The following is a 19,772-nucleotide window of genomic DNA, read 5'->3' on the forward strand; positions in this document are numbered from 1 at the left end:
ACGCGTACCCTTCGCTTTCTTCAAGCGCACTTCTGGTGGCCCAGTATGGCAAAAGACACACGGGAATTCGTGCTGGCCTGCTCGGTCTGCGCCCGCGGTAAGGCCTCACACTCGGCCCCGGCAGGTCTTCTCCACCCCCTGCCTATCCCGAGCCGCCCCTGGTCCCACATCGCTGTGGACTTCGTCACGGGCCTTCCTCCATCCAACGGACACACAGTCATCCTCACTGTCATCGACCGCTTCTCCAAGAGCGTTCACTTCGTTCCCCTTCCCAAGCTACCCACCGCCTTGGAGACGGCCACGCTCCTGACACAACACGTCTTCCGGCTCCACGGCCTCCCGCAAGACATCGTCTCAGACCGGGGTCCACAGTTTTCATCCCAGGTATGGAAGGAATTCTGTAAGGCAGTGGGCGCCACAGCCAGCCTCTCGTCAGGTTACCACCCTCAGACCAACGGGCAGACCGAGCGGGCCAATCAGGATCTGGAGGCAGCGCTGCGGTGCGTGGTAGCCCGGAACCCCGAGACGTGGAGCGAGGCTCTCTCGTGGATCGAGTACGCCCACAATTCCCTCTCCTGCGCCTCGACAGGTATGTCCCCGTTCATGGCATGTCTTGGCTACCAGCCCCCCCTTTTTGCTGAGCAGGAGCGCGCAGTGGCAGTTCCCTCGGTGGAGGAACACATCAGTCGGGCCAAGGCCGTCTGGGCAGAGGTCAAGGCCTCCCTCACCCGCTCGGCGCAACGCAACAAGCGCCTGGCGGACCGTCGTCGAACCCCAGCTCCCGACTACCAGCCCGGTCAGCAGGTCTGGCTCTCGACCCGCGACCTTCCCCTCCAGACCGATTCACGTAAGCTGTCTCCGCGCTACATTGGTCCCTTTCCCATCACCAAGATCATTAACCCCTGTTCTGTCAGACTAAAGCTCCCCGATTCCCTCAAGATCCACCCCACCTTCCACGTTTCTCTCCTCAAGCCGGTCTCTTCCAGCGTCCTAAGCCCTCCGACCATCTCCCCTCCACCCCCCCTGATGATCGACGACCACCCAGCCTTCACGGTCTCCAAAGTGTTGGACGTTAGACGTCGGGGGAGGGGGTTTCAGTTCCTCGTGGACTGGGAGGGTTACGGTCCGGAGGAACGTTCATGGATCCCCCGTAAGCTTTTCATAGACGACTCCCCGATCAGGGAGTTTTACGCCACACACCCGGACAAACCAGGAAGGACGCCAGGAGGCGTCCGTTGAGGGGGGGGTACTGTGGGGGTTCGGGTTAGGGGGCCTGCCAAGCTTTTTCCCTTTTCCCTAGGTTCCGGCTGTTTTCCGCAAGGCACGCCTCCGACCGGAGAGGGCGTCGGCTCCTGCGCACCTGCTGCCCATCATCAGCAATCACCGCGGGGGTTTAAAGCTCAGCGCTGCCAGGAGCCAGACGCCGGATTATTCCGTGACCTACCTCGGTACCCGGTCCACGTCGACGTTCGCCTCGTGCACGTCCGCGCTTTGTGTTATGCAACCCGAGTTAACCATTGTCTTTCCTCGCTCTCCCTCCAGCCGCCCAGCGCCAGCCCGAGCCCGATCCTCCGCCGCCAGCCGCCAAGCCCCGGAGCGTCGATCGCACCTCGTACGCCCGTACGCCGCCTGCCTGCCCTTCTCAGCCTCCGCCGGCTCGCCGCCGCCTTCGCCTCCACGCCGCTCTCCGCGCCCGCGCTCCTCCCGCCACAGCGCCGGTGCACACTCAGCGCGCCGTCTCCGCTGCACCTCCGCGAGCGCACATCTCGCCACCCCGGCGAGCACCCCGGCGCTGACTCGCCGCTCCTCCACCTGTCCTCCTGCCCTGCTACCGGCACCCGTTCCTCTCCCCCCGAACCCTTCAATAAATCCTCCTCAACCATCCTCGCTTGCTCTTGGGTCCAGTTCTCCTTTCTCACGGTTCCCTGAACCGTTACAATATAGATGTCTTCAGGTACAGACTTTTTATGTACATGTGAAGTTTTGGATTTTTAGCAGCATGTGCAGGAGAGTTATTAAGCATTTTGTCCATTGCGGCGAAGGAAATCTTAAGTGAAAACTTTGAAGCCCCGCCCCCGTCATATAGTATTTCGGAAACAAAAAATTTTAGCCCCAGTGTTTGTCCCAGGTCTTCAGATGCTACAGACAGAATTTTAAGGCAATCAGATGAAGCCTTGAGGATCAGGGTGCAAAAGAATGACCCCTGTAAACATGTAAAAAAGGGCAAAAGTCGGACTTTCAAAAATTCATAACTCACTTCCTGTTCATATTAGACGTTAAAATATCAAATTTTTCGCCATGCCCGATGAGACTGCCAAGTTTGGTGAGTTTTTGTGCATGTTTCGGGGGTCAAAAATGCGATCGAACAATCGGAAAAATAATAATAATAATAATTTCTACAAAAACAATAGGGACTTCGCAGCGGTCGCTGCTCAGGCCCTAATAATAATAATAATAATATTAATAATAATAAAAGTAATAATATTTTCTACAAAAACAATAGGGACCTCGCAGCCGTCGCAGCTCGGGCCCTAATAACAATTTCTAGAAAAACAATAGGGACCTCGCAGCGGTCACTGCTCGGGCCCTAATAATAATAATAATAAAAATAATAATAATTTCCACAAAAACAATGGGGACCTCGTAGCGGTCGCTGCTCAGGCCCTAATAATAATTTCTACAAAAACAATAGGGACCTCGCCGCCGTCGCTGCTCGGGCCCCAATAATAATTTCTACACAAAGTCCATTGTGGTGACTCGCCCCCTTTTAAGTAAATTCAAAATGGCCGACTTCCTGTAAAACCTAGCTCATTGCTCCAAGAGACTTTTTTGTAGGTCTTGGTCTTATACATACAGTGAACCCTCGCTACTTCGCGGTTCACCTTTCGCGGGTTCAGTGCTTCGCGGGTCTAAAAAATATTCGGGGGCATTGTAGTTTCGCCGAGCGGCACGACGGGGCGCTGGAGCGGTTAGACGGCCGGCGTGCGCCGAAGAAGAGCGTGGGCGAAGAGGAGAGTGGACGAAGAAGAGCACGTTCTCCCGGACACGATCGGTGGCGACGTTTCGCGCGGTTCGGACCGTACCAGAGCTCCGGCCGGCGTGCGTGGCAGTTAAGCCGTAGAGGAGCACCTTCCCCGGGCACGGGCGGTGCCAAGCGGCCCCTAAGTTTAACCGAATGGAAGCTCCGGAGGAGGAGGGCATGCTCGCGTCACAGTAAGCCGAAGAGGAGCACCTTCCCCGGGCACGGGCGGTTCCAAGCGGCCCCTAAGTTTAACTGAATGGAAGCTCCGGAGGAGGAGGGCATGCTCGCGTCACAGTAAGCCGAAGAGGAGCACCTTCCCCGGGCACGGGCGGTGCCAAGCGGCCCCTAAGTTTAACCGAATGGAAGTTCCGGGGGAGGAGGGCGGGCGTGTGTCACAGTTAAGCCGAATTGGAGCACCTCTTCCGCCCGGGCACGAGCGGAGCGCGAGGCTGTCAGTTATGAATGAATAAATGAATAAATAAATAAAGAATGCCACCTTTCATTTCACAGGGCACACCGGACGGCGTACCAGCAGGTAAAAGTCGGAGTAATTAAATAAATACAAAAAGAATGGCTGGGGAATAAAAAAATAATACGTTTTAATAATAATTTGTTTTTTTTGTTATAAAATGAATTTCACTCTCTCTCCCCCCGTATATATATATATATATATATATATATATATATATATATATATATTTATATATTTATTATATATATTGTATATTTTTTTTTTTGCATTTTTGAAGGTGCGCCGCTACTTCGCGGATTTTCAGTTTTCGCGGGTGGTCTCGGTCCCCATTAACCGCGATAACCGAGGGTTCACTGTACTCCATAAAATTTACAAAAAGCGAGGTGAAACACTCAACCAGAGCTGCTTTTTTTTAACATTTCTCGAGGGCCATGGCGAGCCATTTCAAAAAAGCTGCACAACTAACTTATAAAATATTGATAAATTTGCTCGGCCTGATGTGTGTGTAAAGTTTTACGAGTTGTCGTTCATATTTAGAACCTCATAATCAGCTTTGTTTTATTGCCGAACAGTGCAATGCCACTCCCACAACTTTTCACGAAAAATCACGAATTTCGTATTGTGACATCCTCATGGCCGAAACAGTCATCCGAGCATATATGAGGGCAACCTTGTTGAGTTGCACGGAGAAAAACATCCAAGAAAATAACTTGTATTAGCTTTTACCAGTTGGTGGCGCTACTACTACGATGTAAAATAAGTTGGTAGATGTCTTCAGGGCTGAAGTATCCTCAAATGTGTACAACTTCGAGAAGATAGGATCATCTGAGTCATGTTGCCGGAGCTTTTGTTGCCACAAAGTACAATCGGACTTTTCAGCACCTTAATAGCCACGCCTTTTGCCAAAACGTCACAAAATTCGGCAGAGAGTAAGATCATTGTCTTGAGTCTTTTCTGACTAATTTTCAGTCGGATTCGTCAAAAGGGCACCGTGCAGTACGTGAAAATTTAAATAAAAACAAATTTTTGATTCCACTTGGCGGCACTGTGTGTATAACAAAATAATAACATTAAGATGTCTTCAGGTCGGGACGTTTTATTTACAGGTGAAGGTTTGGATTTTTAGGAGCATGTGCAGGGGAGTTATTAAGCATTCATTTATTTGTATTAGGTTCATTTTGTCTTCTTATTATTGATATTTGACTGATTCATTAAAAGCAGACAATTATGTTTTAGGATAATTTTTTACCTGACATGTTTCGGCGAGTCTTTCGCCTTCTTCAGAGTGTCGCATGATGGTGTCTTGAGCTGATGTTCCATGAGGGTGTGGCTTACCTGTCAAAAAAATGAAAAAAATCAGAGCAGTAAAAGAACAAGCACAACATGAACATTACAAATCAGCAATCACTGACCACTGCAAAAGGGAAAACCACATCATGGACCGGGAGAAGGGCAGGGTCATCCGCACAGAAGAGAACAAACAACAGCGCTGGATCAGAGAGGCCATTGAGATCTGCAAGCGAGGCATAAAAACCATGAACAGAGACAAGGGAGCCTTCATCCTCTCTACCACCTGGACCAGCATCTTGGCGGAGTGAACGGACAGCGGGGGGCGTGACTTGCCTTCATTCTTGTGACAGGTAAGTCACGCCCTCATGGAACATCAGCTGATAAAGACGGGTCACAAGACACCATCATGTGACACTCTGAAGAAGGCGAAAGACTTTTGTATTGTGACATGCTCAAGGCCTAAACACTCATCCGAGCAAATATAAGGTAGATTTTGTTAACCTGCCCGGAGAAAAACATCAACGAAAATAATTTGTATTTGTTTTAACCAGTTGGTGGCGCTACCACTGCGATCAAAAATAAGTTGGCAGCCGTCTTCAGGGCCTGAATATCCTCAAATGTGAAAAATTTCGAGAAGATGGATCATCTGAATCATTTTGCAGGAACTTTTGTTGCCACGGAGAATAATCAGACTCTGCGGCACCGTAATAGCCACGCCCTTCGAAGGAAAGTCACAAAAATAGGGATAGAGTAAGATCAATGTCTTGAGTCTTTTCTAGCCAATTTTCAATCAGATTCGTTAAAAGGGCACCGTGCAGTACGTCAAAATGTAAAAAATGATATTGATTGGCGCAAGGTGTATAACTGAATATAAACATAGATGTCTTCAGGTACAGACTCTTTATGTACATGTGAAGTTTTGGATTTTTAGCAGCATGTGCAGGAGAGTTATTAAGCATTTTGTCCATTGCGGCGAAAGAAATCTTAAGTGAAAACTTTAAAGCCCCGCCCCTGTCATATAGTATTTCGGAAACAAAAAATTTTAGCCCCAGTGTTTGTCCCAGGTCTTCAGATGCTACAGACAGAATTTTAAGGCAATCAGATGAAGCCTTTAGGATCAGGGTGCAAAAGAATGACCCCTGTAAACATGCAAAAAAGGGCAAAAGTCGGACTTTCAAAAATTCATAACTCACTTCCTGTTCATATTAGACGTTAAAATATCAAATTTTTCGCCATGCCCGATGAGACTGCCAAGTTTGGTGAGTTTTTGTGCATGTTTCGGGGGTCAAAAATGCGATCGAACAATCGGAAAAATAATAATAATAATAATTTCTACAAAAACAATAGGGACTTCGCAGCGGTCGCTGCTCAGGCCCTAATAATAATAATAATAATAATATTATTAATAATAAAAGTAATAATATTTTCTACAAAAACAATAGGGACCTCGCAGCCGTCGCAGCTCGGGCCCTAATAACAATTTCTAGAAAAACAATAGGGACCTCGCAGCGGTCACTGCTCGGGCCCTAATAATAATAATAAAAATAATAATAATTTCCACAAAAACAATGGGGACCTCGTAGCGGTCGCTGCTCGGGCCCTAATAATAATTTCTTCAAAAACAATAGGGACCTCGCCGCCGTCGCTGCTCGGGCCCCAATAATAATTTCTACACAAAGTCCATTGTGGTGACCCGCCCCCTTTTAAGTAAATTAAAAATGGCCGACTTCCTGTAAAACCTAGCTCATTGCTCCAAGAGACTTTTTTGTAGGTCTTGGTCTTATACATACAGTGAACCCTCGCTACTTCGCGGTTCACCTTTCGCGGGTTCAGTGCTTCGCGGGTCTAAAAAATATTCGGGGGCATTGTAGTTTCGCCGAGCGGCACGACGGGGCGCTAGAGCAGTTAGACGGCCGGCGTGCGCCGAAGAAGAGCGTGGGCGAAGAGGAGAGTGGACGAAGAAGAGCACGTTCCCCCGGACACGATCGGTGGCGACGTTTCGCGCGGTTTGAACCGTACCAGAGCTCCGGCCGGCGTGCGTGGCAGTTAAGCCGTAGAGGAACACCTTCCCCGGGCACGGGCGGTGCCAAGCGGCCCCTAAGTTTAACCGAATGGAAGCTCCGGAGGAGGAGGGCATGCTCGCGTCACAGTAAGCCGAAGAGGAGCACCTTCCACGGGCACGGGCGGTTCCAAGCGGCCCCTAAGTTTAACCGAATGGAAGCTCCGGAGGAGGAGGGGATGCTCGCGTCACAGTAAGCCGAAGAGGAGCACCTTCCCCGGGCACGGGCGGTTTCAAGCGGCCCCTAAGTTTAACTGAATGGAAGCTCCGGAGGAGGAGGGCATGCTCGCGTCACAGTAAGCCGAAGAGGAGCACCTTCCCCGGGCACGGGCGGTGCCAAGCGGCCCCTAAGTTTAACCGAATGGAAGTTCCGGGGGAGGAGGGCGGGCGTGTGTCACAGTTAAGCCGAATTGGAGCACCTCTTCCGCCCGGGCACGAGCTGAGCGCGAGGCTGTCAGTTATGAATGAATAAATGAATAAATAAATAAAGAATGCCACCTTTCATTTCACAGGGCACACCGGACGGCGTACCAGCAGGTAAAAGTCGGAGTAATTAAATAAATACAAAAAGAATGGCTGGGGAATTAAAAAATAATATGTTTTAATAATAATTTGTTTTTTTTGTTGTAACATGAATTTCACTCTCTCTCTCCCCATATATATATATATATATATATATATATATATATATATATATATATATATATATATATTTATAAATTTGCTCGGCCTGATGTGTGTGTAAAGTTTCACGAGTTGTCGTTCATATTTACAACCTCATAATCAGCGTTGTTTTATTGCCGAACAGTGCAATGCCACTCCCACAACCTTTCACGAAAAAGGACGAATTTCGTATTGTGACATCCTCATGGCCGAAACAGTAATCCGAGCATATATGAGGGCGACCTTGTTGAGTTGCACGGAGAAAAACATCCAAGAAAATAACTTGTATTAGCTTTTACCAGTTGGTGGCGCTACAACTACGATGAAAAATAAGTTGGTAGAAGTCTTCAGGGCTGAAGTATCCTCAAATGTGTACAACTTCGAGAAGATAGGATCATCTGAGTCATGTTGCCGGAGCTTTTGTTGTCACAAAGTACAATCGGACTTTTCAGCACCGTAATAGCCACGCCTTTTGCCAAAACGTCACAAAATTCGGCAGAGAGTAAGATCATTGTCTTGAGTCTTTTCTGACTAATTTTCAGTCGGATTCGTCAGAAGGGCACCGTGCAGTACGTGAAAATTAAAATAAAAACAAATTTTTGATTCCACTTGGCGGCGCTGTGTGTAAAACAAAATAATAACATTAAGATGTCTTCAGGTCGGGACGTTTTATTTACAGGTGAAGGTTTGGATTTTTAGGAGCATGTGCAGGGGAGTTATTAAGCATTCATTTATTTGTATTAGGTTCATTTTGTCTTCTTATTATTGATATTTGACTGATTCATTAAAAGCAGACATTTATGTTTTAGGTTAATTTTTTACCTGACATGTTTCGGCGAGTCTTTCGCCTTCTTCAGAGTGTCGCATGATGGTGTCTTGAGACCAGTCTTTATCAGCTGATGTTCCATGAGGGTGTGACTTACCTGTCAAAAAAATTAAAAAATCAGAGCAGTAAAAGAACAAGCACAACATGAACATTACAAATCAGCAATCACTGACCACTGCAAAAGGGAAAACCACATCATGGACCGGGAGAAGGGCAGGGCCATCCGCACAGAAGAGAACAAACTACAGCGCTGGATCAGAGAGGCCATTGAGATCTGCAAGCGAGGCATAAAAACCATGAACAGAGACAAGGGAGCCTTCATCCTCTCTACCACCTGGAGCAGCGTCTTGGCGGAGTGAATGGACAGCGGGGGGCGTGACTTGCCTTCATTCTTGTGACAGGTAAGGCACGCCTTCATGGAACATCAGCTGATAAAGACAGGTCACAAGACACCATCACAGGGTTCGAAGTTAACTTTAAAAACTGCTTGCCCATAGGGCAAGTGCCACTAAAATTTGCCTTGCCTGAGTGGCCAAATTACTTGCCCAACTTGGGCAAGTGACAATTTTTTTTCTCTTGCCCTGAGTGACTTTTTGTATGACAAAGTGTCTAATTACAAATTGCATGAATTTTTTGTTCGGACAGTTCCCGCCTAGAAAGAATTAAAAATACGTTACAATCATAAGGGTTGCTTATAGAAAAATGTATCATGTATTAACACATTAATTAGGTGTCTGCTGACCCAGGATTATGTTATTGTTATGTTATGTTATATATGAAAGAGAATGTGGAATGACACTGAACGATGGAAGGTGGAAGGATGTGGAAAGATTGTGAATGACATTGAATGATTTGGAATGACACTGAAAGATTTTGAATAATACTGAATGACACTGAATGAAGTAAAACTTTCTGGGAACGGGCCAATTCAAGATAGCTGCCGCACTGTGGGGGAGGCTTTGGTACCAAATTTGGAAAGAGACCCAAACGGTTGGGTCCATTTTATATCAGTGTGGGGGTGAAACGTTGGTCTCGGCGGAGCTGTCTGAATATTGGAGAAGTTAGAAGACAAAGTAAAACAGAACAATTAAAATCACTCTTCAAATACATATTGTTTGGTGGGCAGAGCATGATTTACAGCTCACCATTTTATTGCATGCACCAAGCATGTTATACATTTTTCTGTCCATGGGATGGCGTAGTCAAGAAAAATGAAGCATCTCGAAGCCCATTCGTGTGTGAAGTATTTCCCTGCAGGGCTTGGCTGCTTTATGGGGCTTCATTTTGCCATCACTAGTTTTAGATAGTTTTAATTTTTGAAAGAGCATTTTTGTTTTAGTATTAAGGTAGGCCAGAAATGGAATGAAATGCAGAGATAGAAATGACACAGGAAAAATTTGGCTAGAAGGGCTATAATTTTCATTAAAGCAGAGAAGAAAATAGAAACTACAAAAAACATTGATGTGTACTTGTCCACTTTAAGGTAGAACTGGTTGAAGTGAAATGAGTCACAAGATTGGAAAAATAGGAAATAAAATAGAATTAACATGTTCATTTTTGTGATAAGAAATTTGTGATTAGGTGAAAAGGGGAAAAAAAAGAGAATTACAGGCTTTTCAAATAAAACAACCTAATTTAAATTGGCCAACTTGTAAAATGGAAAAGAAAATTCTAAATTATGCACAGAAAGCATGAACGTGTTGGGCAGAAGGAAGGAAAAAGAAAAGAAAGAAAGGAGGAAGCAGTAAGTCTTGTTACAAAACATTAACTTTTCAGGACGAGTTGTGGTAGCAATGGAGGATCACGTGACGTAAAAAGTCAAACATAAAAGTGTGTGTAGAAGGAGTTCTACATCAACATGCGTTTTACTCATTAGGCCGTGATACACTGACAAAATTGGACTTCAATAGAATTAATAAGCACGGGCGAATTCAAACAAACGTCAAAACTTTAAAGGGGCGCATTGTCAGTGATAAGAAAGAGAAAAGATATTGCCAGACCACTTTTCTGTAAAAACTTTCCTTGGGACGCCTCGGTGACCCCCATTAAATCCCTGACCCTTCGTAGATAAAGTTGAGGCCCAGTGCCTCTCAGGGCTGTAATTTATGTGGCAGAGAAAGGTCCAACAAGCCTTGGTAATCTTTAAAACAGTATCGTCATGGCCATGGAATGGGTTGTGTATGTTGGAACTTGTGAAGATACACTACAAGATTGTATCGACAAAGCATCTTAACGCACTACCAAATTATTATAAGCCATTTGAGCAAAACAGTGACTGCAAAAAATGACTTCATTAGCCTGGGTTACTGCAGGAACCAGGGCAAAATGAATTCATTTGCATATTTAGTCACAACAATTTGGATTTCGTGGCAGAGAACCACTTAGAGTGTGATTAAGAGCTTTCACTGTTGCTTTAAGGAATCAAAAAATTACATTCTTTTCCCACCACATTCACATTGCACGCCGGCCTAATTGTCACAGGGACACATTATACTGATAAGTTGCGGTGCATTTCAGCCCAGCGTCATTTTTTCCCCGCATCATCTAGGAGGCGCCACACGACTGTGGAGCCGTCCAAATTATCACCAAACCGCGACTTGACCTTCCTCCCGACTGGAGGAACTCAGACTTGTAACACAGACCAGGTGGGCATTCCAGACTGATAAGAAGTAAAAGTGTTTGAGAACCAAGGTCGCAGCCTGAAATCAAACTGACTTTTATGCGATGGGAGTACTAACATTGTGATACCAACGGATAAGAGATTGTTAGGATAAGCAGGAAGAGCGTAGGCGGGTGTGAGCTAATTAAAATTTGGGGTTTCCCATCTTGTATGAGTTGTATGGTTACAATGTGGACTGACAATCAAGATAAATGTTCATGCGTTCTGTCGACATTGGGCTTTAAAAACCACAACAGGAAAAGAAAAGTTGTGCATAAAGCACGTCTAAAATAGTTATTTGTGAACGCAAAATTCACTTAACAGAAAATGACACAATTACAATTGGAAACTGCCTCGCCTTTATATCGACACAGCGCAGCTAAAAGGGAAAATGAACACACCCCCACACGCACACACACGCAGAAAATCAACTTGACAATTTGATCCCACGCCAGGGAAAAAGGTACCAGTAATTGAACGCACAAATTGGGAGAACAAAGGTGCAAACATTGCTGAGGACAGGATCAGCAAATTGGCAGATGGCAAATCCTGGCTGCCTAATTCATTGATTGGAAAAGTAATAAGAGTGACACACGAGCATAACCATGTGTCAAGAGAGGGGTAGTATGATATGAAATTGTTCCCACATACAGACTTTTCAACAAAAAACTTTTTTTTAGACAGTGTTATTTGTTTGAGATGCAATATTGTTTGGTTGTAATTCATATGTTTTCAAAATGGATTAAGTTGTTTCCGACAACATATGTTGATGCTAAAACAGTTGGAAAAAGTGTTGTGTAATCAAATTGTCAGGTTCAATCACCTAAGCATTCACTGAACATAGGCTAAATGAATGGAAGGAAGACAAGAGTTGATCTTTTACTCGCGAGGAGAACGAACAGAGGTGTGCTCAGTTACATCTCCAAATTCGTTCTGGAGCACACTGCGCCGAGCCCTCTATTTTATTAGGGAAGTCCCTAACAATACAATGTATTTGCACTAAGGGATGAAGGGGGGAGCACCAGCAGGAACATGTAAACATCTCAGACACAAGAGGAAAGACAGACATCAATGGCAGTCATCCACTGATTGAAAAGGCAGATATGCCCTTTTAGTGCTCTGGTACTAAAGTCTCAGTCCTTTTGTTTCAGAGGTGTGTCTCAGCACACCTCCTTTGATGTTGCAGACGTTGATCCAGTCTTCAGGCATCCGCTTCTCTGTGAAGTCTTCTCATCCATATGGTCAAACATGGGTCACGCTGTGGAACAATTCTTTTGCAATACTAATAGAGTAAAATATGGGATAAAATACATCTTCAACCTAACACAAATTATCCTGACATTTGGAATTTCAAGAAGTGATTTGAAGTGAAAATTATGCATTTTGTGAATGATGTTGTAACAAGTGGGACAGTTGTTGCAAAATTGACTCAAAGCGTCATTGTGCATACAGTCTGCAGGACTTGTGGAACGCACTAATGGGACTGTTAAGGGCAGACTTATCAAGAATATGAGGGAAAAAAAGGAGACAATGACCAGACTGTGTTTCAATCACAGCAATGAGGATAGTGCCAGCCGAAGTTAGGACACTATCCCCTATCGACTCTCAGGTTCATCAGAACCACCAGCGACTGGCACATCAGTCCCAGTCCACATGGGAAACATGTTTTGACCAAAAAGAAAAAAAAAAAAAAAAAGACGCAATTACTGGCCAGTGTGTTCTGATCCACAGAGAAATCACGTCCGTGTGGGAGACCAACTCTTCTTCAAGGTGCTGAAACGACTTCGTTGGGACAAGTGAATGCTGAGATGGCCCTCGCCAGATGATTGCAGTGACCCCGACGGCAGCAAAGGTCGCGGGGCGTGGCAGCTGGATCCACCAGTTGCAGTACAAGCTTCTCCGGTTTCCAGCTAAAGGCCGAGCAACGCGAATCCCTCGAACAGGAGCCCACCTGAGTCACAATATCGGACCACACGCACATCGGAACCGCACAACCAGCCACAGATACGAATGTTGAAGCCACAGAACAAAAAGATTAGATATTGTTTGGAAATTAATGACGTACATAAAGAATTTTAGCCTTGATTGGAGAACATTACTGCATTTACATTTTTAATAAAATGAAACAATTATTGATGACCACTACGAAGAATTTGAAAGACAATATATCGGGATAATTATGGTTTTCATTTTTGTTATGTGTAGTCTGTTCATGTTGCATTATTCTTATGACAAAGATGATTATTAACTGCATGTTTGTTGCCCAAATGTACCATTACAACCTGATTGATGTTGAGAATGACGAATTCGAACTGGACAATGACAAACTCGAACTGGACACTGAAACCTAAATAACACATGGACCCTTTTGCCCCTGCCCCCACACATGCACACACATACACCACACACGAAGATCCGGGAGGTAAAGACGGCTGTCCCCTCCTACAACGAGGCAAGGGCCTCCATCAAGTCGCCGCAGAAACAAGCTCTGCGTGGAGACAAGCTCTGCGTGGAGACAGTTTTGTTATTTTTCACTAGGTATATTGAAGTTTTTTTATGTTTTATTCCCAAGTGACCAACATACCATGAGAATCTCGTTCCACGCCGGAAGGGAGGAGGGGAATTTTGTCCCTACTGAGGGTTTTCGCCCCTCCACGGATGACCACACTGTTGTATGATTTCATTATGATGATCTGTCTTAAAGCCGTAAGGACATGATTTAAACCCACAAACGGGGGAATGTGAGATGGGATGAGGATATGTAAATAGTTTGTGTATTTCTAATCATGTTTTTATACACTATTTGTATCAGTTATAATTGCGCACACACACACAGACACTCACATTATTGCTTTAGCACACACGCGCACAACTGGAACACACGCACACACTTTAGTTTCGAATTCCTGACTGACTACTGTGGTTGATTGCTTCCTGCCTGCCTGCTAGAATTTCAGACAGACCTCCATTGTCTGCTTAGGTTGCTGATAAAAGACCGAACGGGTGGTAGAGAGTGAGAGAGAGTGCGCGAGATTGAACTGGCAAGACGCCTGCTTCACCTCCTGACTTCCTCTCCCATTCGCGAATGGTCAAAAACAAAACTCTAACTGGTTTGGTCTGGATTTATGTCACCTTCAGTCTAAAAATGGCGTCAGGACGTTTTAAACCTGACAGTTGCCTTGAGATCTCCGAGCTCGAACTGCCCTATTCCCACCTTGATCACAAGCTCCCATGAACCACTTGGACAGGGTTGCCTGTGTCCTTCTCGTTGATGTCCTTTGTGGCTCCATTCCTTTTCAGTGCTCCTAAAACAAAAAAGACAAGAAGCCAACTTAGTAAAGCTATTTAATGATTGTGAAACCTTATGGGACATGCTGAAATGTCTTCACACCACAATCCCTTAAAAAAAAAAAAAAAAAAAAATATATTACCGTATAGAACATCAGAAAAAGGCAGGTCTCGGCGCTTGTTCTTGCTACGATGTCCAAAGAGATTGTACTTCAGAGACAGAGGATTTGTCATGATGAACGCCATCATTGTTCTGACACTATCGTCCAATCCACCAATACCTGCAACCATTATAACATGGGTGTCACTCGATCCAGATAATCATCACACACTTAAAAATATTTTGGCAGTTAAACTGGGTATGATAAACGTCACAGGAAAGGAATTGTCGATTAAGTGAACAGCTTCGGTAACGCCATATACACTCAAAGGGCAAGAGCCCAACATTCTACCAAAATGATTATGATTAGGGAGGTAACGATTCACTCAAGCCCCGATTCGATTTTTGATTTTCAGTTCTCGATTTCGATTCGATATTTTAATTGTTTTAAGTTGCTGCCACGTTTGTCTCTGTGCGCTCGTGTGATGCTGCAGCGATCCACAAACAAAATATGTCTATACGTCTTGTGCATTTTGAATGGAACCAAAAAACAATACACGATGCCAAATTGTACTATTATTATGAAACTGCCTATGAGTAGTAAAAGAAATACTTGTAAAAATATTTCACATTTTTAGAGCCCCAATACATTCTTTTAAATATAGAAGGGACTGAAATCATGTGAAAATTGAGTCTTTTTCTCAGTTTCCGACTTGGGGTGAACACATTCGGCTTATCATAGTTGCAGTTGACCATCTTGAACTCTGAAGTCTTTCAACTCGGCCTTCCGAATCAGGGTTTTAGAGGTGGGGCTATTTAGTGATACAGTAGGATGGTTTGATCTCTGTAGCTCCAGAATCAGGAATGTACTGGGACTGGGGTTCCTACTTGGGTTTAGGGTACCTAATTTTATATTTCAAGAAATTAAATAATTATTTATAATTTTGAAGATAATACATTAAAATTTCATCATTTTCATACCTGCATTAGATCCTGCAGTAGACTCACAGACTCAACACGTTGGACGTACTCAAGGACCTTCTGCAGCGCCTCTCTTGGTTAGGAAGCTTTTTCTCTGTGACAATCCATGGGGAGGTGTAGATGGTACTTCGTCATCACAGGCTTCAGACTCGTCACTTGAGAAAACATCCCTGCAATGGATGCATAGACACTTGGGCATGAATGTCATTTAACAACAAAAGCTAGAACAAAAAGCTTTGCATTTAAAAGAATACATCTGTGATGGGGAAGCCAGGTTAAAGTGTTAATTTTATAATTATGTAATTAGCTGCAGGTTAGTCTAGTGAAGGTGTAATCACTTCTATTTTGGAGCATAGCTTTTGCTCTGTCCAATCATTGCCTCACCTGCTGAAACCCACATTCGGGTATTTTACAAACCAAAAACTTAAATACCTGTACAGCTCTCATTTTTAACTTATTTTCTCTAACCTTTACCCACAAAATTTGAATATTCAAAATAAAAGTACACAAAGAAGTCACAATTTTTCCACATTAGTTACTTACGTAGTTCCTCTCAAATGCAGCTCAACACTGCATTGAATTAGAGCTTGATAAGCCTACACACAAAACATACAAAGCACATTGTGGCATGATTCTGAATGAGCCAATCTAGCATTTCAACATCTGTTCAACTGTTGGAATTTTAACTATTATCTGACTCTATTAACCAACATTCATCCAACAATTATGCGCGCTCGTTTTGGACACTGCATTGAATTAGAGCTTGATAAACCCACAAACAAAACATACAAAGCACATTGTGGCATGATTCTGAATGAGCCAATCTAGCATTTCAATATCTGTTCAACTTTCATCTTGAATTTCTATTATTTAAATAACAGGCAACATTCAACAGTTAATAGGTTTTGCTTTACTTACCCAAATCAAACACATCACAAAAAAGCCTTAAATGAGCTAGTGGAGTAGATTGTATTAATTTGAGTGAAAGCTTAAGTCTTTTGGAGAATTTTGGAGAGAGATCGAGGGACACTGTGTTTAGCGTCGTAGGCCCAATGCTAACAATATGTAGCTCGTTGTAAAGGTCCTCATAAAAATAAATAAAACACACAACGCTTATCAGTATTATTAAAAGGGTGATTATAATGTACTTAAGTTTTCCCCAAAATAATTCGAGTACGTACGTTGTTGATATACCCTCTGTGTTCTCGTCACTTATCATTTTAGCATACTGTGTTTTAGCTAACGCACCAAGCAGTTTTCCAACACAGGCAACCTTGAAAAATTACAAAACACATTGTAAAGTAAGTCTAAAAAATGAGAGCCAGACATTTACCCAAGATTAATTAATTAATTCAATTATCGTTCGGGACTCACCGTGCTTTCAGCTCTTCTGCCGCACCTCAAAGACCGCGTAGCTTGCATTCGCTCCTTTTCTCACAGTTTGAATATGCTGCCTTCAAAAGAATCTGTAATTTTGACAACTCCAACTTGAATCTACAAAAATCAAGCAATAAGGTAGAAATAACTTCAAATATACTTTGAATAAAGATCTTTCACAGCATACAGAATTAATAAAATAACATTAATTAATAATGTTGATTTTGTTTATTAAAAAAAAAGTAACTGTGTTGACTGTTGGATGTGGCTGACAATGCTGGACCTGCCTTGTCAAATAGTTCATAGATGACAATCTTAGCTGTCTGGAATATTATAAAATGTTATCTTGTCCCTTAAGGGTTATTAAGTCACAGTTGGGGGTACATGTAAATTCACAAAATATAACGTCCAGCCTTGTTAAATTTAGCATAGATAAATACATGAATTTAATTTTAATTTTAATAAATCAATCAATCCTCTGTACTGCTTCTTGTCCTCACAAGGGTCCCCGGGAGTGCTGGAGCCTATCCCAGCTGTCTTCGGGCAGTCGACAGGGTACACCCTGAACTGGTTGCCAGTCAATCGCAGGGCACACAGAGACAAGCAACCATCCGCTCTCACACTCAGACCTTGGACCAGTGACCAATCAACCTATCATGAATGTTTTTGGAAAGTGGGAGGAAACCGGCGAAAACCCTAGCAGGCACAGGGAGAACCTTGCACTTCTGTACTGTGATGCGGACTTGCTAACCAGTCCGCCACCGTGCCGCTTGTTCTAAAGAGTCCCAGAAAATAAAAACACCCGTCCCTTAGTCAAAAGCGGAAAAAGTCCAACAACAACCCGACCATAATTTGCATTGTTCCATAAGTTAAATCAATGTCAAACCTAATAAAAGCTGACTTCTGGTCCTCAAAAATCCTACACTTATTTTAGTCCTTTCACAATCTCGCAGCATAGGCTCCATGGCCATGTCTCTATCGTTTTGGCATCCATTGAATAGTTCTACTGAGAATAGTCTTCGGGTGGTTACTATTAGCATAGCATGCATTAAATATCAAAAAGGCTCCAGAACAAATTTTCAAACCCATGCCCGCTTAGCTCATCTATAACCCATACAGGACCCAGACATGGTTGACCAGCTCTAACCTATGCCCACTTATCCCACACATAACCCAAACAGGACCGATAAATGGTGACCACTTCTAACCCATGCCCACTTAGCCCACACATAACCCAAATAGGACCCAGACATGGTTGACCAGCTCTAACCCATGCCCACTTGGCCCATATACAGCCCATATGAGACCCTCACATGGTTGACCAGTTCTAACCCATGCCCACTTAGCCCACACATAACCCAAATAGGACCTATAAATGGTTTCAGTAGTAGATTCAGTAGTTTTTATCATTACAGCATTTTCCCCTCTGTATAATGGACAGACATTAGGAGTGTTTCCTTACACTTAGATACGTTTATACTGTGTATATTTGCATGCTTTTTATGAATGTCTGCTGCTAATGTTATACATTAACGGCTACATTACGCCGCCGACTCTGTGTGAGCTATATCTTTGCTGCTGTAACACCTCAAATTTCCCCATTGTGGGACTAATAAAGGACATCTTTTTCTTTATCTTTACCAGTTCTAACCCATGCCCACTTAGCCCATACACAACCCGTATTGCACCCACAACATTTGCCCAGTTTAAGCCCATGCCCACCAATCCCAGATGGCGCCCACATGGAACCCTGTACCATTGCCCACTTCTAGCCCATTCCCACTTGGTACCCAGGAATCCCGCATTTACCCCATTTGGGGCCCAGTTGGACATGTTGGCTGGGTACAGTACTTTTATTCTTGCAGTATTTTTATCATTGCAGTATTTTCAATCATTCAGTATTTTTTTTTATCATTGCAGCGTTTTTATTTATTTCCCCTCTGAACCATAGACAGGCATTAGGAGTGTTTCCTTACACTTGTATATGTTGTGGGCTGTAAGTGTGTATATACATGGGGATCTGTGTATATACGTATATACTGTGTATATTTGCATGCTTTTTATGAATGCCTGCTGCCAATGTTATACATTAACGGCTACATTACGTCGGTGCCACTGTGTGATGTATATCTTTGCTGCTGTAACACTGCAAATGTCCCCGTTATGGGACAATTAAAAGACATCTTTATCTTTAGAAATTGAAGATTCACTTGCGAGGCCATTTTCAACACGGACCTTTCAAGAGAAGCTATATCGTCCAACACTCGGTCAGTGCTGTCTAAGTGCTTTTCTGTATATTGTTTGTCCACCCGTGGTGTCATAAATTATGGTATTATGAGGGGGATTTATTCAAGTAGGACGAAGTAGGACTTCATTGAAGGCCCAGGTGTGAAATGCATGGCCCTCCACTGGTTCAAATAATATCTAAAACTAAATTACCAGTTACATGTGCAATTTCAATATTCAACAATTATCTCAACAAAAAAGGACAATCTGAATTTTTTTTAAATGCACAATAAAACAGAAAAGCCATTTCCGGGTATTTTACAATTCAGTCTTCATTGGGGAAAAAACATTCAACAATTTGCTTTTCTTATTTAATACATAGTTCAGCACAGCCGGTGGCGGACAAGCACCTTAAAACGTCATTCGCCTACACAAGGAAGAAGAACATGCCCGAGGCGCTCCCGTGTCCTCGTCTTTCGGTCAACCTGAGAATAATGTTCTTGAGGATTAAAGTTTATAAATGTAAGTATGATGTGATTTTTTATTTTATTTTATGTTGTTGAACAGTGTTTTTGTTTATTTTATAATTTCGTCATTAAAAGGCTGTGGCGGTTGGAGAGTCAGCTTCGTGTTAGGGCGTGTTAAAGATCCCGATACCCACACTACACCCTCATTGAAGTATATACGAGTAAAATTATTCGAGCGTGCAGCCAAAGTATATTGTCCAAAATCCCATTGAACTGGCGATGTTCGGTGGAATTCTTGTGCCCATGCTGAAAAAAATTATACACACAGCGCCGCCAAGTGGA

The 19,772-nt window shown here is 43.7% G+C and overlaps 1 long non-coding RNA gene across 1 annotated transcript; it reads left to right on the plus strand.

Annotated features, from left to right (window-relative positions):
* The first annotated feature begins 1,344 nt into the window (after positions 1-1,344).
* Positions 1,345-1,884, plus strand: LOC148316077 (uncharacterized). The gene is made up of 2 exons (XR_015840397.1): positions 1,345-1,448; positions 1,543-1,884. It is a non-coding gene; the product is annotated as an uncharacterized LOC148316077 (long non-coding RNA).
* Positions 1,885-19,772: the final 17,888 nt, after the last annotated feature.

Source organism: Idiotropiscis lumnitzeri, unplaced genomic scaffold (assembly GCF_059441095.1).
Source record: "Idiotropiscis lumnitzeri isolate Australia: NSW breed Sydney's pygmy pipehorse unplaced genomic scaffold, RoL_Ilum_1.0 HiC_scaffold_23, whole genome shotgun sequence".
Taxonomy (NCBI): Eukaryota; Metazoa; Chordata; class Actinopteri; order Syngnathiformes; family Syngnathidae; genus Idiotropiscis; species Idiotropiscis lumnitzeri.